The 12,447-nt window shown below is 32.3% G+C and overlaps 1 protein-coding gene and 1 non-coding gene across 4 annotated transcripts in view; both read left to right on the top strand.

The window, feature by feature from the left end:
• Positions 1-12,447, top strand: part of Ndst4 (N-deacetylase and N-sulfotransferase 4) — a 277,456-nt gene that overhangs the window by 204,403 nt on the left and 60,606 nt on the right. The window lies entirely within an intron of this gene.
• Positions 6,940-7,103, top strand: LOC141411052 (U1 spliceosomal RNA). The gene has a single exon (XR_012435911.1). It is a non-coding gene; the product is annotated as a U1 spliceosomal RNA (small nuclear RNA).

Raw genomic sequence — 12,447 nt, 5'->3', positions numbered from 1 at the left:
AATAGCTATATTCTTGAGCACTTGGTCTCTTGTTATTCTTGAAAAATAGGAATTTATACAACTAACTAGTTCCCTCTTTTCACATTGGCTGTTAGGAAGCTTTAAACCAATTTTATTTTGCATTGATAGAAAGTTATTGCCAATATATTATTATCAATAGACTATACTTCCTATACCTGATTCTTCTAAACAATTCTTTATACCATTTCTTAAGTTAGACAAATAATAGTGCTAGATAGTTAATTACAAAAAGGAATGGTATGAAAGAACAATTATTCATACAATCTTTCAAGTGCTATAACAATTCCATACTTGCTGTAATGGATTTCATCATAGGAATATGTTAGGAGATCCTGAAAGAGTGGTCAAAAAATCCTCATTAGCTAATCATTTTACCTTATAGATTTCAAGGAAAAAAATCTCAACACCCACAATATTTTCTTTAATTTTTCTCTAATTTTCTAGGAAAAAAATGACAAATCTTTAAAAGGGTTGAAGTCTTTAATTATTCGACTTTCTCTGCAATATTATCCATTCATCCCACACAATTGAATGGAGTGTCTATTCTCTTGTAGGTAGTATTCCAAGCCATAGGTATAGAAGAATGAGCTTTTGTGAGATTATATTCTAATGGCAAGAGTCAGAAGAAATGAAGGACGTAAAGAAGTTTGCACTAAAAAATAAGAGTGTGACTTCTCCTGTATGAACAAAGTGTTACATGAGTTGATAAAGGCAGGCCTTTGTGATGAGGTTATGTTCAGCAGAGAGCTAAGTAAACTGAAGCAATCATTAATGTGGACATGTGCTGGAAGACTATTCCTTCTTAAGAAGGCAGCAAATAGCACAGTCTCTAGAGTAGAATTTGTTTGGCACTTTTAAGAAGTCCCCAGAGGCCTGGTTGACTGAGGCTCATTAAGCAAAAGAAGTGGTCAGAGAGAAAAATCAGTCAAGTATTAAGACTAAATTATGCAACACCTTGAAAGCTATGGAAAGGGCATTTAATTTTATTCTTTGTATTTTATGTGAATTTTGTAAGGATTTTCTGTTTATATACATGTGATGTAAACCATTGGGAAGTTTTAGAAAAGATTTCTGACACTGTGCTCTAAACTAATCTGGCTGCTGAATGGAGAACAGTCTGGAGTTAACAATTGTGGAACAAAAGCATCAACTAATAGGTTATTGAAAAGCAGAAATTTATACTTGGATTGGGTGGTGGCGGTGTAGCTAATGAGAAATGTTTGGATATGGTTATGGTTTAATTGCTTATGAATTGGATGTGAAGTGTAGAAGAAAGAGGAGTCAATGATGGTCCAAATGTGGGCCTGAAGTAGACGAGTAAAAGCACATTTAGTAAAAGAATGAAAGCACATAAGGAATAATTCCCATGCCAACCAAGAAAACCTATCTATAATGATCAGTTTGGAGAAGGTGCTCTCAAGGGCACATTTATTGATATTATGATTTTGGAATAAATTTTAGGCACACAATATATGTCTGAGCCATTTGGCTCTGTGAGTTTGCAGTCAAGGAGCTGAATGGCAACAAGGTTCGTTGCCATCTGGATGACATATAAAGTCATGGTACTGAATGAGAGCGCCACGCAGCAAAAGAATACATTCCAACAACAAATTTCCTCTGTGTAATTAGGAACACTATTCAGACACTGCTATTTCTTTTTAGTAATTGCAAGGAAAATATTCTCATTTTCTCGAGGACAAAAGCAAGCCACAATATGCACGCACAGACACACACAATCCACTCCCTTGAATGATTGTCATAACATTGAAATATGATGATGTTTTAGGGCCTCTTTTTTCTAATAGAGGTGTCCATTTCCTGAAATGGCAATTTTGAGAAAATAAGGACATGGATGAATGCGACGCGCTTTTCATTTTTGCTCACATACAACATTTATGCCTCATTGAATACCTTTAATTTTTCTCTGTTCCTTCACCAAGCTGTTGAGTGGGTCTGAAGAGAACGTGCTCTGACATATTTAAGGCATCCTGAGACAGAGTCTGTACTTGTGCTCTTATCTCTTCAGTGTCCAAAAGTCTCAGTATCTTTTTTCCAGCTCATCTTTCTAGTTCCCTTGCTATTTAGGATGACAAAAAACCAGCTCATAAATGTTTAACAGACAAGATAAGCTAATAAATACAGCTCTAAATATCATCCTCTTACAATAGTCAAAGAATTATCTATCCTGAATATTTCCTTATGCCAACCAAGAAGAGCTCTTTATAAGTTAAAATTAAATATAAAATCTGCATTTCAAATGAGATATTAGTGATGCTCTGGCATTTAAATGACATATTGCTACTCATACCAACAAACTTTTAATTTCATACTAACCCATAAAATTGTCTTTACTAATAAGAAAGGATTTACACAAGGAAATTAGTGATACCTTTATTTTGAAATCTTTGAATGGTCATTGAGTTAATCTATATTAATAATTTAGGTTTCCAATAGTCGCAGAAGTTGTAGTTTAAGGTTCTAAGCCTGATACCAATTAAGCATAGATGTAATAAATTATCTTCAATAAACCTTATTCATTATCTTTGTGAAGTTTTTATTTTCCTGGTAATAGTATACTCTATCACTGAAGGATATCCATGAATAAGATGCAATAATTTTTGATGAATGAATTTTGAAAATCATCATAAACATACTTTAAGAATCTGGGTCAAATCACCATACAATTTTGATCAGGATTTAGGTAAAAGGCATAATACTGAGGTAAAAGAAAAAGAGTTGTTCCATTCCAAGTATTGTATTTGTAACACATATTTGGAAAATTTTTCCTTTTTCTTTAAAACTTTTAAAATCAGTACACATTTCATATTAGTGAAACAGCTCCTAAAATATATTATGTCAATGTATAGATTACTTTTATTAATATAATTATGAAAATAGGAAATTATGTTAAATTAAAATGGTTTCAGAATGGTAAGAATTCTAGCTTCAAAAAGCATTGTTATTATTCTAAGAGAAAAAAACATTTAAATTTTCTCTATGTGTTTGTTTGTGTATATGTGAATGTATTTTGTGATTTTTCTCTATTATTTCAAGTCTCCTTGAAATTTTCTCCTGAGAGAAAAGAAAAAAACTTTACCCTTGGGTAGCATAAAAAATAATTACCTATAACCCAAACATAATTCAAACTGCATCAGTGCCTTTCAGCTGCTATTCAATAAAATGTTTTGCATCTCTTATACAAAATGGAAGGATCAAACATTTTATATTTGACAAATTCTGCATAATTAAAAAGTAAGTCAGGACAGATAGTCTCAGAAAAGGAGCAGAGTGCACCAAAATTTAATTCAACTGGTAAATTTAAAATGTTAAAATTTACAGTTTTTTTCTTGTAATAAAGGTAATAAATGATTGCTTATTGAGGGGTGCAAAACTAAAGGAAAATAAAAGATAATAAAAGTTCACCAGTATCTTGCTACATGTAAGATCAAGTAAGATTTAAAACACTAGAAACTTCTAGTAAAACATGCATCACCATACAATCCATTGTTTATATGACAGCGTTTACTTAGGATTACAACATGAAGATTTTCCTCTAACTTCAGAATTATTTAAATTATCCTTTAAGACCAGGTGTGGTAACTAAGCTACATTCTAACTACTCAGGATGCAGAGACAGGGATGACTGCAGTTTGAGGGCACCTGGGGCAAAAAACGTTTGCCAATGTGGGGGGAGGGGTTAGCACAAATAGGAAGATTGTATTCCTGGCTGTCTAAAGCATCAAGCAAGACTCTAGCTCAAAAATAACCAAAGCAAAAAGGACTGGTGGAGTAACTCAAGTGGTTGCATGAGGACCTGAGTTCAACACCCATCTTACCACAAAAAAAAAAAATACTGTAAATGATACTCTATAGTAAAAAAATGACTTTGATAATTTGATCATTCCCTGTTGTTGAATATTTCTTACTAGTATTATTCCTTTAATTCACCTTCTGTACTATTGCAGAAATATCTGTGGATAAATAAAACTCTTCATGTTACTCATCTCAAATCATTTAATGATATTCCTGTTCAAGATAAAGTCCAATCTCTTACAGAGCATGGAAGCCCCTAAGCCAGTTTAGAGGCTCTAAGTCCGCGTCTAAGTCAGCTTTGGTTTCTCACCATTATGATGACTATAGTGTGCAGAAACATTCATGTTTGCTTCTTCCCCAAAGACTCCTTTTGTCCTTGCCCCTAAATTAGGGCCTGTGTTCTTCCTTCTTTCTCATTCAGCTTCATTTATCTTTTTCTTCTTCCACACTGACTTTAGCTGAAACCTGCTTCATGAAAACTTCTTGACAACCTCACCTCTTACTGAGTTTGGGCTCTGCCCTAACCTTCCATATTATCTTGTACAAACTTCTAAATGAGAATTTACCGTATTAAAAAATCAATTAGCTTGTCAATCTGATCTTTAGATAAGTGAGTAGTTTGAGACATTGTATATTCAATATGAAATTCATTTTTGCTTCACCAACATGAATTAGTGATTATAAATGTATCTGTTATATAATATCATGAATTTTCATATGTACAGAAGTTGATTTAAGTCATTTATATTAACTTATTTAAATCTTCACAAGAAACCTATGAGAGAGATGTTAATATTTAATATTATTTGTTAAGAGATCGAGAAATGGACACAACTAGGTTAACTACTGGTGTACGGGGGTGGAGGAGAGGATGTTGTAGGGAGGATAAAGTTGACAGGACAAGCCCTTGCAGTGCATTCTCTAGCTACACACTTTCTTCTCAGTCTACAAATCCAAGGTCAAGTGTGACCTTGTTTTAAAGCAAAACAAAATGGAAGAACAAGGTGTGGAACAAGTCCTGCCCAGAGAGGAGAGCTGACACCAGTGGGAGGGAGGAGGTGTTGTGGAAAGAGGGTAAGAGGATGAAAATGGTGCAAAAACATGTGTACACATGCATGTAAATGCAAAAATGATACCAGTTGAAACTACTCCATGAATTGGGGGAGGGAGGGATGAAGGAGAAAAGTAGAGGAGGTGAATTTGTGTTATATATTTGATACAATGTAAGAACCTGTGTAAATGCCACAGTGTACTCCTACCCATCACAACAAAATGAATGTTTATCCAAATTGAAAAAAAATTGAAAATAAAAAAGACACATATTCACTGCCTCTACTTTCCCAGAGTTTCAAAAAATATCAAAGAAAGAATGTTATGTGATGTACGAATGTTTTCTAGATACTTAGGGTCATATAAGAAAGCGTAATTAGTCTCCTTTCCCTTTTTCTAATGCCCTTTCTTTCTAGATTAAGCTGACTTTGTGCTTCTTTTCTGTAAAATTAAAATGCAGTTTCAAAGAAAACTGATTCATGCATCACTGAAAGAACATAAAGAATTATTGCTTTTATTTATTGAGAACAAAATATGTTAAATATGCAGACTCCAGTCCTGACAGATTTAATTGTAAAAAATAAATGCACCACCATCTTTTTTAAACAAAGCCAGAGCCCAAATGCATTCAAGTACAAGTTAGTTTTAAGCATGCCTCAATTCAAGACAAAGCTCAAATTAATATATATCCACATGTAAGATCAAATGACCTAAAACAAAATGAGTAAAGAAAATGATTTTACTGTAACAATTATTTTAACTACTGTGTCTATTAGAAAACTAACTGAAATTATGACATTAGTGCTGATCTTGTGGCTGTTAGAAATTAACTGAGTTAGAGAAGATGAATTAACCACAATGGAAGTTCAAAGAATTTTTATAGTGAAAGGTATGTTGTTAAAGAATGCTTATCTGTAGAATAATCTCCTCCAAATATCTACTTTCATAATAAGTAATGCTGATAACATGATAGAAAAATTACAGTATAAACATAAAAGTAGAAAGGACTTTTATCATCCAACTCCAGATATGTGATTAAATCTGATTCTTCCTAACTCAAGCTTTTCAGCACAATTTTTCTTCCTAAATGTGATTGTAAGTCTATCTTTCTTTTCAATCCTTCTCCCTGTGTTTCCTTCTTAATACAGAGTTTCTAAATGAAGCACAATATCAGGGTCTACTGAGAATAATACTTTTCAGCTTCATATTTTATAGTTAATTATGTTATGACTCAGAAAAATTGATCCCAAGGTTCATAATTTTTCTTTTTCTAATTTCTCCTGTTCGAAAACTGCCTTTCCACCATTTCCTCATTAATGTAAACCAATAGTGGTCTTTGTCTGAAAGCACTTCATCAGAATTAGCCTCAAGTGAGTCAGCTGACGGAGGAAAGAGTAACAAATGAACATGTGTCAAAGAGAGGGCTGTTGAGCAAAGAAATTCAGTTACCTTCTAGCCCAGACTACAGAATAATTCATTAAAGTGTCAAAGAAAACCTTTAAGGTAAAAACAGCTGATACAAAATTCTCTGATTACCCAAAATGAATCTTTAATGCAAGTAAATGGAAAGGAATAGAATTGCTACTATGCACTCACTATTCAAACTTACTGGGAAAAAATGGTTGATTTGAAAATACTATAATCCCTAATGAACTTACTGCATAATGTATACAGTGAATTCCAAGGTTTGATTACACATAGTAGGGCTCCAAATAGATGTTAACTGTAACTTACAACCACTTTTAGAGTTATTCTTTAACTTCATAAAATCAACTTGACAAAGGAAGCCATGAAAGCAGATACCATCTCTTTTCACATCTCAATTTCACTGGCCTTTGCGATTTTCTGTAATTTAAGTTTAGAAACAACATCCTTGGGCAAAGACAGAGTCAAACAAAATTCTTTGTCTACACTTACAAGGACATTCTAATTATAAAAAATCAGAATAAGTCTTCTCCCTGAGTAGCTGATAGGTTGATAAGAAGTCTCTATTAGCATATCGTACAGAGGTTCAATTTGTGTGTGCTACATAAAGTCTATAAGAAACTAAGTATTATACTTACCTGGCAGGGGAGATACCATGATCACAAAGGTGGTTTTCCCAGGGCAAGGATTATCCATTGCACTCCGGATGTGCTGACCCCTGTGATTTCCCAAAATGTGGGAAATTCGACTGCATAATTTGTGGTAGTGGGGGATTGCGTTTGCACTCTCCCCTGCAAAAACTAAAAAAAATTTTTTTTAATTAAAAAATAAAAAAGAAACTAAGTATTATTTTTATCATTCTATCCCGGATGAATACTCTATGTAATGAGTTTTGTATGTGTCAATTAGCAATGAAGTGTTCTAGGGAATACAAAATGTCAGAATTTTATAAAGTGGTATGTTAATTAGGTTGGCTATACATGTGCCATAGACTGATTTGGGAGAAGAGAATTTTTATTTTGACACTATATTTTTGAGAAGAGCAGACAAAGAAAAAATCAATCTCAAATAAATTATATTAGCTTGTTTGCTATTTGTTTGTTTGTTTTCCTTTTCAACCTAGTTAGATGGTACAGACAAAGCACCTTTAATACTGTACAAAATTTTGACTCAATAATCCAGTGCTAAAAAGGGAAAAATGTTTTTTGGGTCTGTTTCAATCCTTAGTTAACTGTAAAAATTCATAGAATTTTTACCAATTATATGAATTGGTAAAATAATAAGGTCTCAAAATTGTTTGATGATCTGAAAAATTTCTGTAGCACACACCTGACTTACAATAATTAGTAAAGATTCACAGGTATAATAGTTACTGTGTTCACAGATATAATATATCTAACAGTCTACTTAGAATTGTGTGTTTTTAACAATATTGATAGTGATATTTTATATCTTTATTCCTTGATTTAAAAAACTCTATAAATTATCAAAATGACACGCAACATCCTTTTTCTCAAGTATCTCAAAGGTCTCAGTATAATCATTCTACATTGTTTAGCTTTAGTTGCTTCTAACATCTATGCAGTGAAGGAATTGGATATAAATTTCCAAAAGCAAGCTTTAGATGCACAAAGACTCATTTCTGTTTTCTTCATATTTTCATGCCCTTTAGCATAAGTGTCTTAAGTGTGAAGAGAATGCATCATTGATACTGAAATGCTTTTTACATTGTCATTAGTGAAAATAACAGCAATAAATATTACTAGTAATAACCTGTATAGTTCTAATGTAAAAAAAAAGGATCATTTCACACGGATTTTTGTTTCTACACTGATTATCACTGTGTTCTTTCAAACTCCTTAACATTTTTATAATTATTATGTAAGTTGTGAGAGTTAAAATGAATGAAAAACAATATGTGATATGTGTAACAGTAAGTTTTACGTTGCTTGAGTGGGAAATAGGGATTGTTTCATGGTCAAAACTGTTTTTACTCAGATATAATTCACAATGAATAGGATAGCATTTTGTGGATTAAGAGAATCTCTCATATTTCTTCCCCTTTTTTCTGATAAATATGCATTAGTTAACAGGAAAGTTTTCATATTTAAATCACTACATTAACAGCATGTGACATTCAGGACTAATACTATCTAAAGATATGAATATAATAGGAAAACATATTGTGCCAACCTCAAAGGAACTCTGAACCAAACCTTGCAGAACTTTATTTCATTTCTTTGGCATCTGTAACTTAAATGAAAAAAACTTGCACGTGTCACTAATAAGAGATTTCTAGATACTGTAGTGTAGAAATGGGAAAACAAAGTTTAGGTCACAAGTGCTTCAAATCTAAAGACAGTATGTGTATCATTTTTCTTTGCTTTCTCTTTCTCTTTCTTACAAATCAATCTGGAGCTTTCCAGGTTCCAATGTAGCATTTAGGGAGCTTGCAAGTCATAATACCATTCCAACAAGTGTGAAATTGAGCACATGAAAAATCAACAAACCTTCCTAGATGTCTATTAGAAATGAATGTACAGGGCAAAGTTTTGCTCCCCAAATTGGGGAAGCAGACAGAAAATTATATCACACTTAACTGGAGGAAAAATATCCAAAGAAGAAAGTTCTGAAATAAGTTTTGGGGGGTAGGAAAACCTCTAATGTACAGAAGAGGCCCTTTAACCATGAGAAAATGTTCAAATACATATCATACATATATATGAACTATACATAGATAAGTATATATAATATTTTTCTAAATATATATATATATATATATATATATGGTTGCATTTCAGGCACAATAGATTAGCTACAACAACTAATAAAACAATAGAAAATTATAACTATGTGCTGAAATAATAGCTAAAAGAATGTTTTCTTCTCTACATCTCTCTCTCTGTCTCCTTCTCTCAAAATAGCTTACATTTACATCTAACTTTTTCTTGTGATGATACAAAGCCTACATGATAAAATGAAATGAGATGAATGACACATATTGTAATGTAGCATTAAGGATTTAGAGACTAATGTTTAGAGACTAAACAACACAATTCTAAATAACACATAAGTCAAAGAAGTAATCTAGAGAGAAATTAAAGAAATGTTTTGAATTAAATGGAAATACAAACATAATTGATTAAAATTTATGAGATGCAACAAAAGAACTGTGAGAGGGAAATTAGCACCATTGAATGCATATATTGAAAGACCCAGAATCAATAACTTAAGCTTCCACCTTAGCAAACTGGAAATAAAAGTGAGAGTTAAATCCAAAATAAGGAAAATAAAAGAATTTGTAAAAAATTAGAGCAGAAATCAATGGAATTTGAAATAGTAATAGATAATACTTCCTAATTCATGAGGTCAGCATTACCCTCATATCAAAACCAGACAAAAAGTGATAAGAAATTAAAACTAGAACCAATACCCTTCATGAGCATAAATCCAAAAGTTTTCAATAAATATTAGTAATTTGAGTGTAAAAATAATTATACATCATTCTATAGTGGGATTTATCTATTATGCATAGTTACTTTAACATTGGAAAATCAATTAAGACAATCCAACACATCACCAAGCTAAAGAAGTAACATAGCAATACAAACGCATTTAAGAAAATCCAACACCCATTGTTAATAAAACTCAGTATAACAAGGACTAACAAAATTGCTTTCAAAAATAATGTCTACAAAAACCTACATCAAATATACTTGATTAAGAGAACTAAAATCTTTTCCACTAAGATCAGGAACAATGCAAGGATTTCGCTTCCCACCACACTTTTTCAATATCATACTGGAAAACCCAGCTCATGGAATACAACAAGAAAATGAAATGAAAGGTATGCAGCTTGGAAAGGAAAAAATAAAACTTTGTTTGTAGATGACATGATTGTCTATGTAAAAATCTCTGAAAGAATTGACAAAAATGCCTGAAAATAAGCAGTGATTATAGAAAGCTTTGCACAGTATAAGGTTAGTATACAAAAGTCAACCACATTCCTATGTATCATTAGTGACAATACCAAATGCTGTTGAGAAATGTGGAGTAACAGGAACTTACGTCAGTTGCTAGTTGGAATGCAAAATTGTTAGTTACTTTGGAAAACAATTTAGTAGTTTCTTGTGAAATTAAACTAAACATATTCTTACTATAAAGATAAGGCATGGTTCAAGCTGTAGAGCACCTGCTTAGCGAGCATGAAGCCCTGAGTTCAAGCCCTAGTACTGAAAAAAAAATCCAGCAATCACAATACAATATTTAAACTACAAGCTGCGTTGAAAATTCCTACCACACAAAATATCTGCACATCAATGTTTGTAATATTTTATAAATAATTGGCAAATTTGGAAACAATATGAATATGTTCTTCAGTAGCTAAATGGATAAGTATTCTGTGTTACATATAGATGGTTGAATATTGTTTTAAAAGAAATGTCTATTACTACGCCAAAGATGCCAATCTGAAAAGATTACATGCTATATGATTATACCTATGTGACATTATGGAAAAGGCAAAACTATGAATACACTGAAAAGGTCAGTGTTTGCAAGGGCTGGACAGAGGGAAGGATGAGCAGGCAAGACCAGGATAACCTTAGGGCAACCAAACCCTGCCATAAAGTGTGTGTATTTATATATTTGTCCAAACTCACAGAACGTACAACCCTAAGAGCAAGCTCTAATGCAGTCTTTGGTTCTGAGTGATAATGATGTGTCAACAGAAGTTCACCAGTCATAACAAATGTGCTACTGTAGTGGGAATGTCAATAACGAGAAGTGGGTGCTGTGGGGACGAGCAAGGCAAAGAACATATAGAAAACCTCCTTATTTTGTTGTGAATCCAAAACTGCTATAAAAATAGACTTAAAAATACTAGTAGCAAGAAATTAAGATGTCCCTGAGCTATACATAGTTTATTTCTGGCAAACAAATAAAACAGGTGATAGACCATAATTTCAAAACAAAACATGCAAACAGAGAAAAAACAGGCAAAAAATATCTGCTTGCTTTATATTTTTTGTGCAAATAATTTACATGAAATCTGAATAATTCATATATAGTCAAGGTTAATTTCCAGAAAAATATGTGTTCTTCCAGTACCATTATTTTGTCAAAAGCAAATAAATTTAGCAGCAGGTACTAATACCCTTTCCTTCACCATTATAGTTGAAAATCACACTTAACTAATGTCCTTTTTCTTAGTTATTTTCTAAAAGAAATACAGATGAATGATAAGTCTTAGGTAAGTCCCTGCCACAGAGATAAATGTTCATAGTTGTTGGTTAGAAGGAATCAAAGCTTCCATTTCCTAAAAATTTCATACCATGATCTCACAAATAGAAATTTTGCTCAACTTTTCTTTGGTATTAGAATAACATTATTTATTGTTGTTTTAGATTTTTAAACACATTTTTGGATTCTTAATGCAAATTTATTAGACTGCCCTGACTACTTTGAAAATCAGGAAGCAGATAGAGACACGATTCAAGCAGTGCTAATTCTTCATTGGCCTCCTCTTCTCTATAGCACAACCGTTTCTTCCTAAATCCAGACATGCAGAATCTAATAATTAGTTATAAGACACGTGATGTATGTGAAATGCATTTACTCATATTTCAGTAAAGTTTTAGTTGGCAGGAATGTGAAATAGGATGGACTAGTGGTCAAAAGTATTGACTATGAAGCCATAACGCTTATGCAAAAAAGGACTGTATTTTAAGACACTTGAAAATAATGAAGCAGGACAACTTGCACAACTAAGTACCAAAGCTTAATGTAAACAAGTTTTATTCACCTTTCTGTGTGTTATGTTTCAAAGCATAAAATATGACAAATGGGATAAGCAATGGCATTTATTATCAAATCTTAAATTCAGTATGTTTCAATATACTTGGCAATTTGCAGAAGACAGAGAAAGCTCAAACTGCCTTCAAGGAGCTTCTAATCTAGAATGGAAAATATTAGGTTACACTAGGTAAAATTGACCAGTATAATACTCTACCATTTTTGTCCTACAAAATGGCAAATTTATATGACTTATCTATAATAAAAATCTCAAAACAGTATTATGGTGCAGGCACAAATAAATTGTGAAATGCTACAGTTATTCACATAGTGAGCTTGGAAAGA

Source organism: Castor canadensis, chromosome 9 (genome assembly GCF_047511655.1).
Source record: "Castor canadensis chromosome 9, mCasCan1.hap1v2, whole genome shotgun sequence".
Taxonomy (NCBI): Eukaryota; Metazoa; Chordata; class Mammalia; order Rodentia; family Castoridae; genus Castor; species Castor canadensis.
This window is presented reverse-complemented; position numbering and strand designations above follow the sequence as displayed.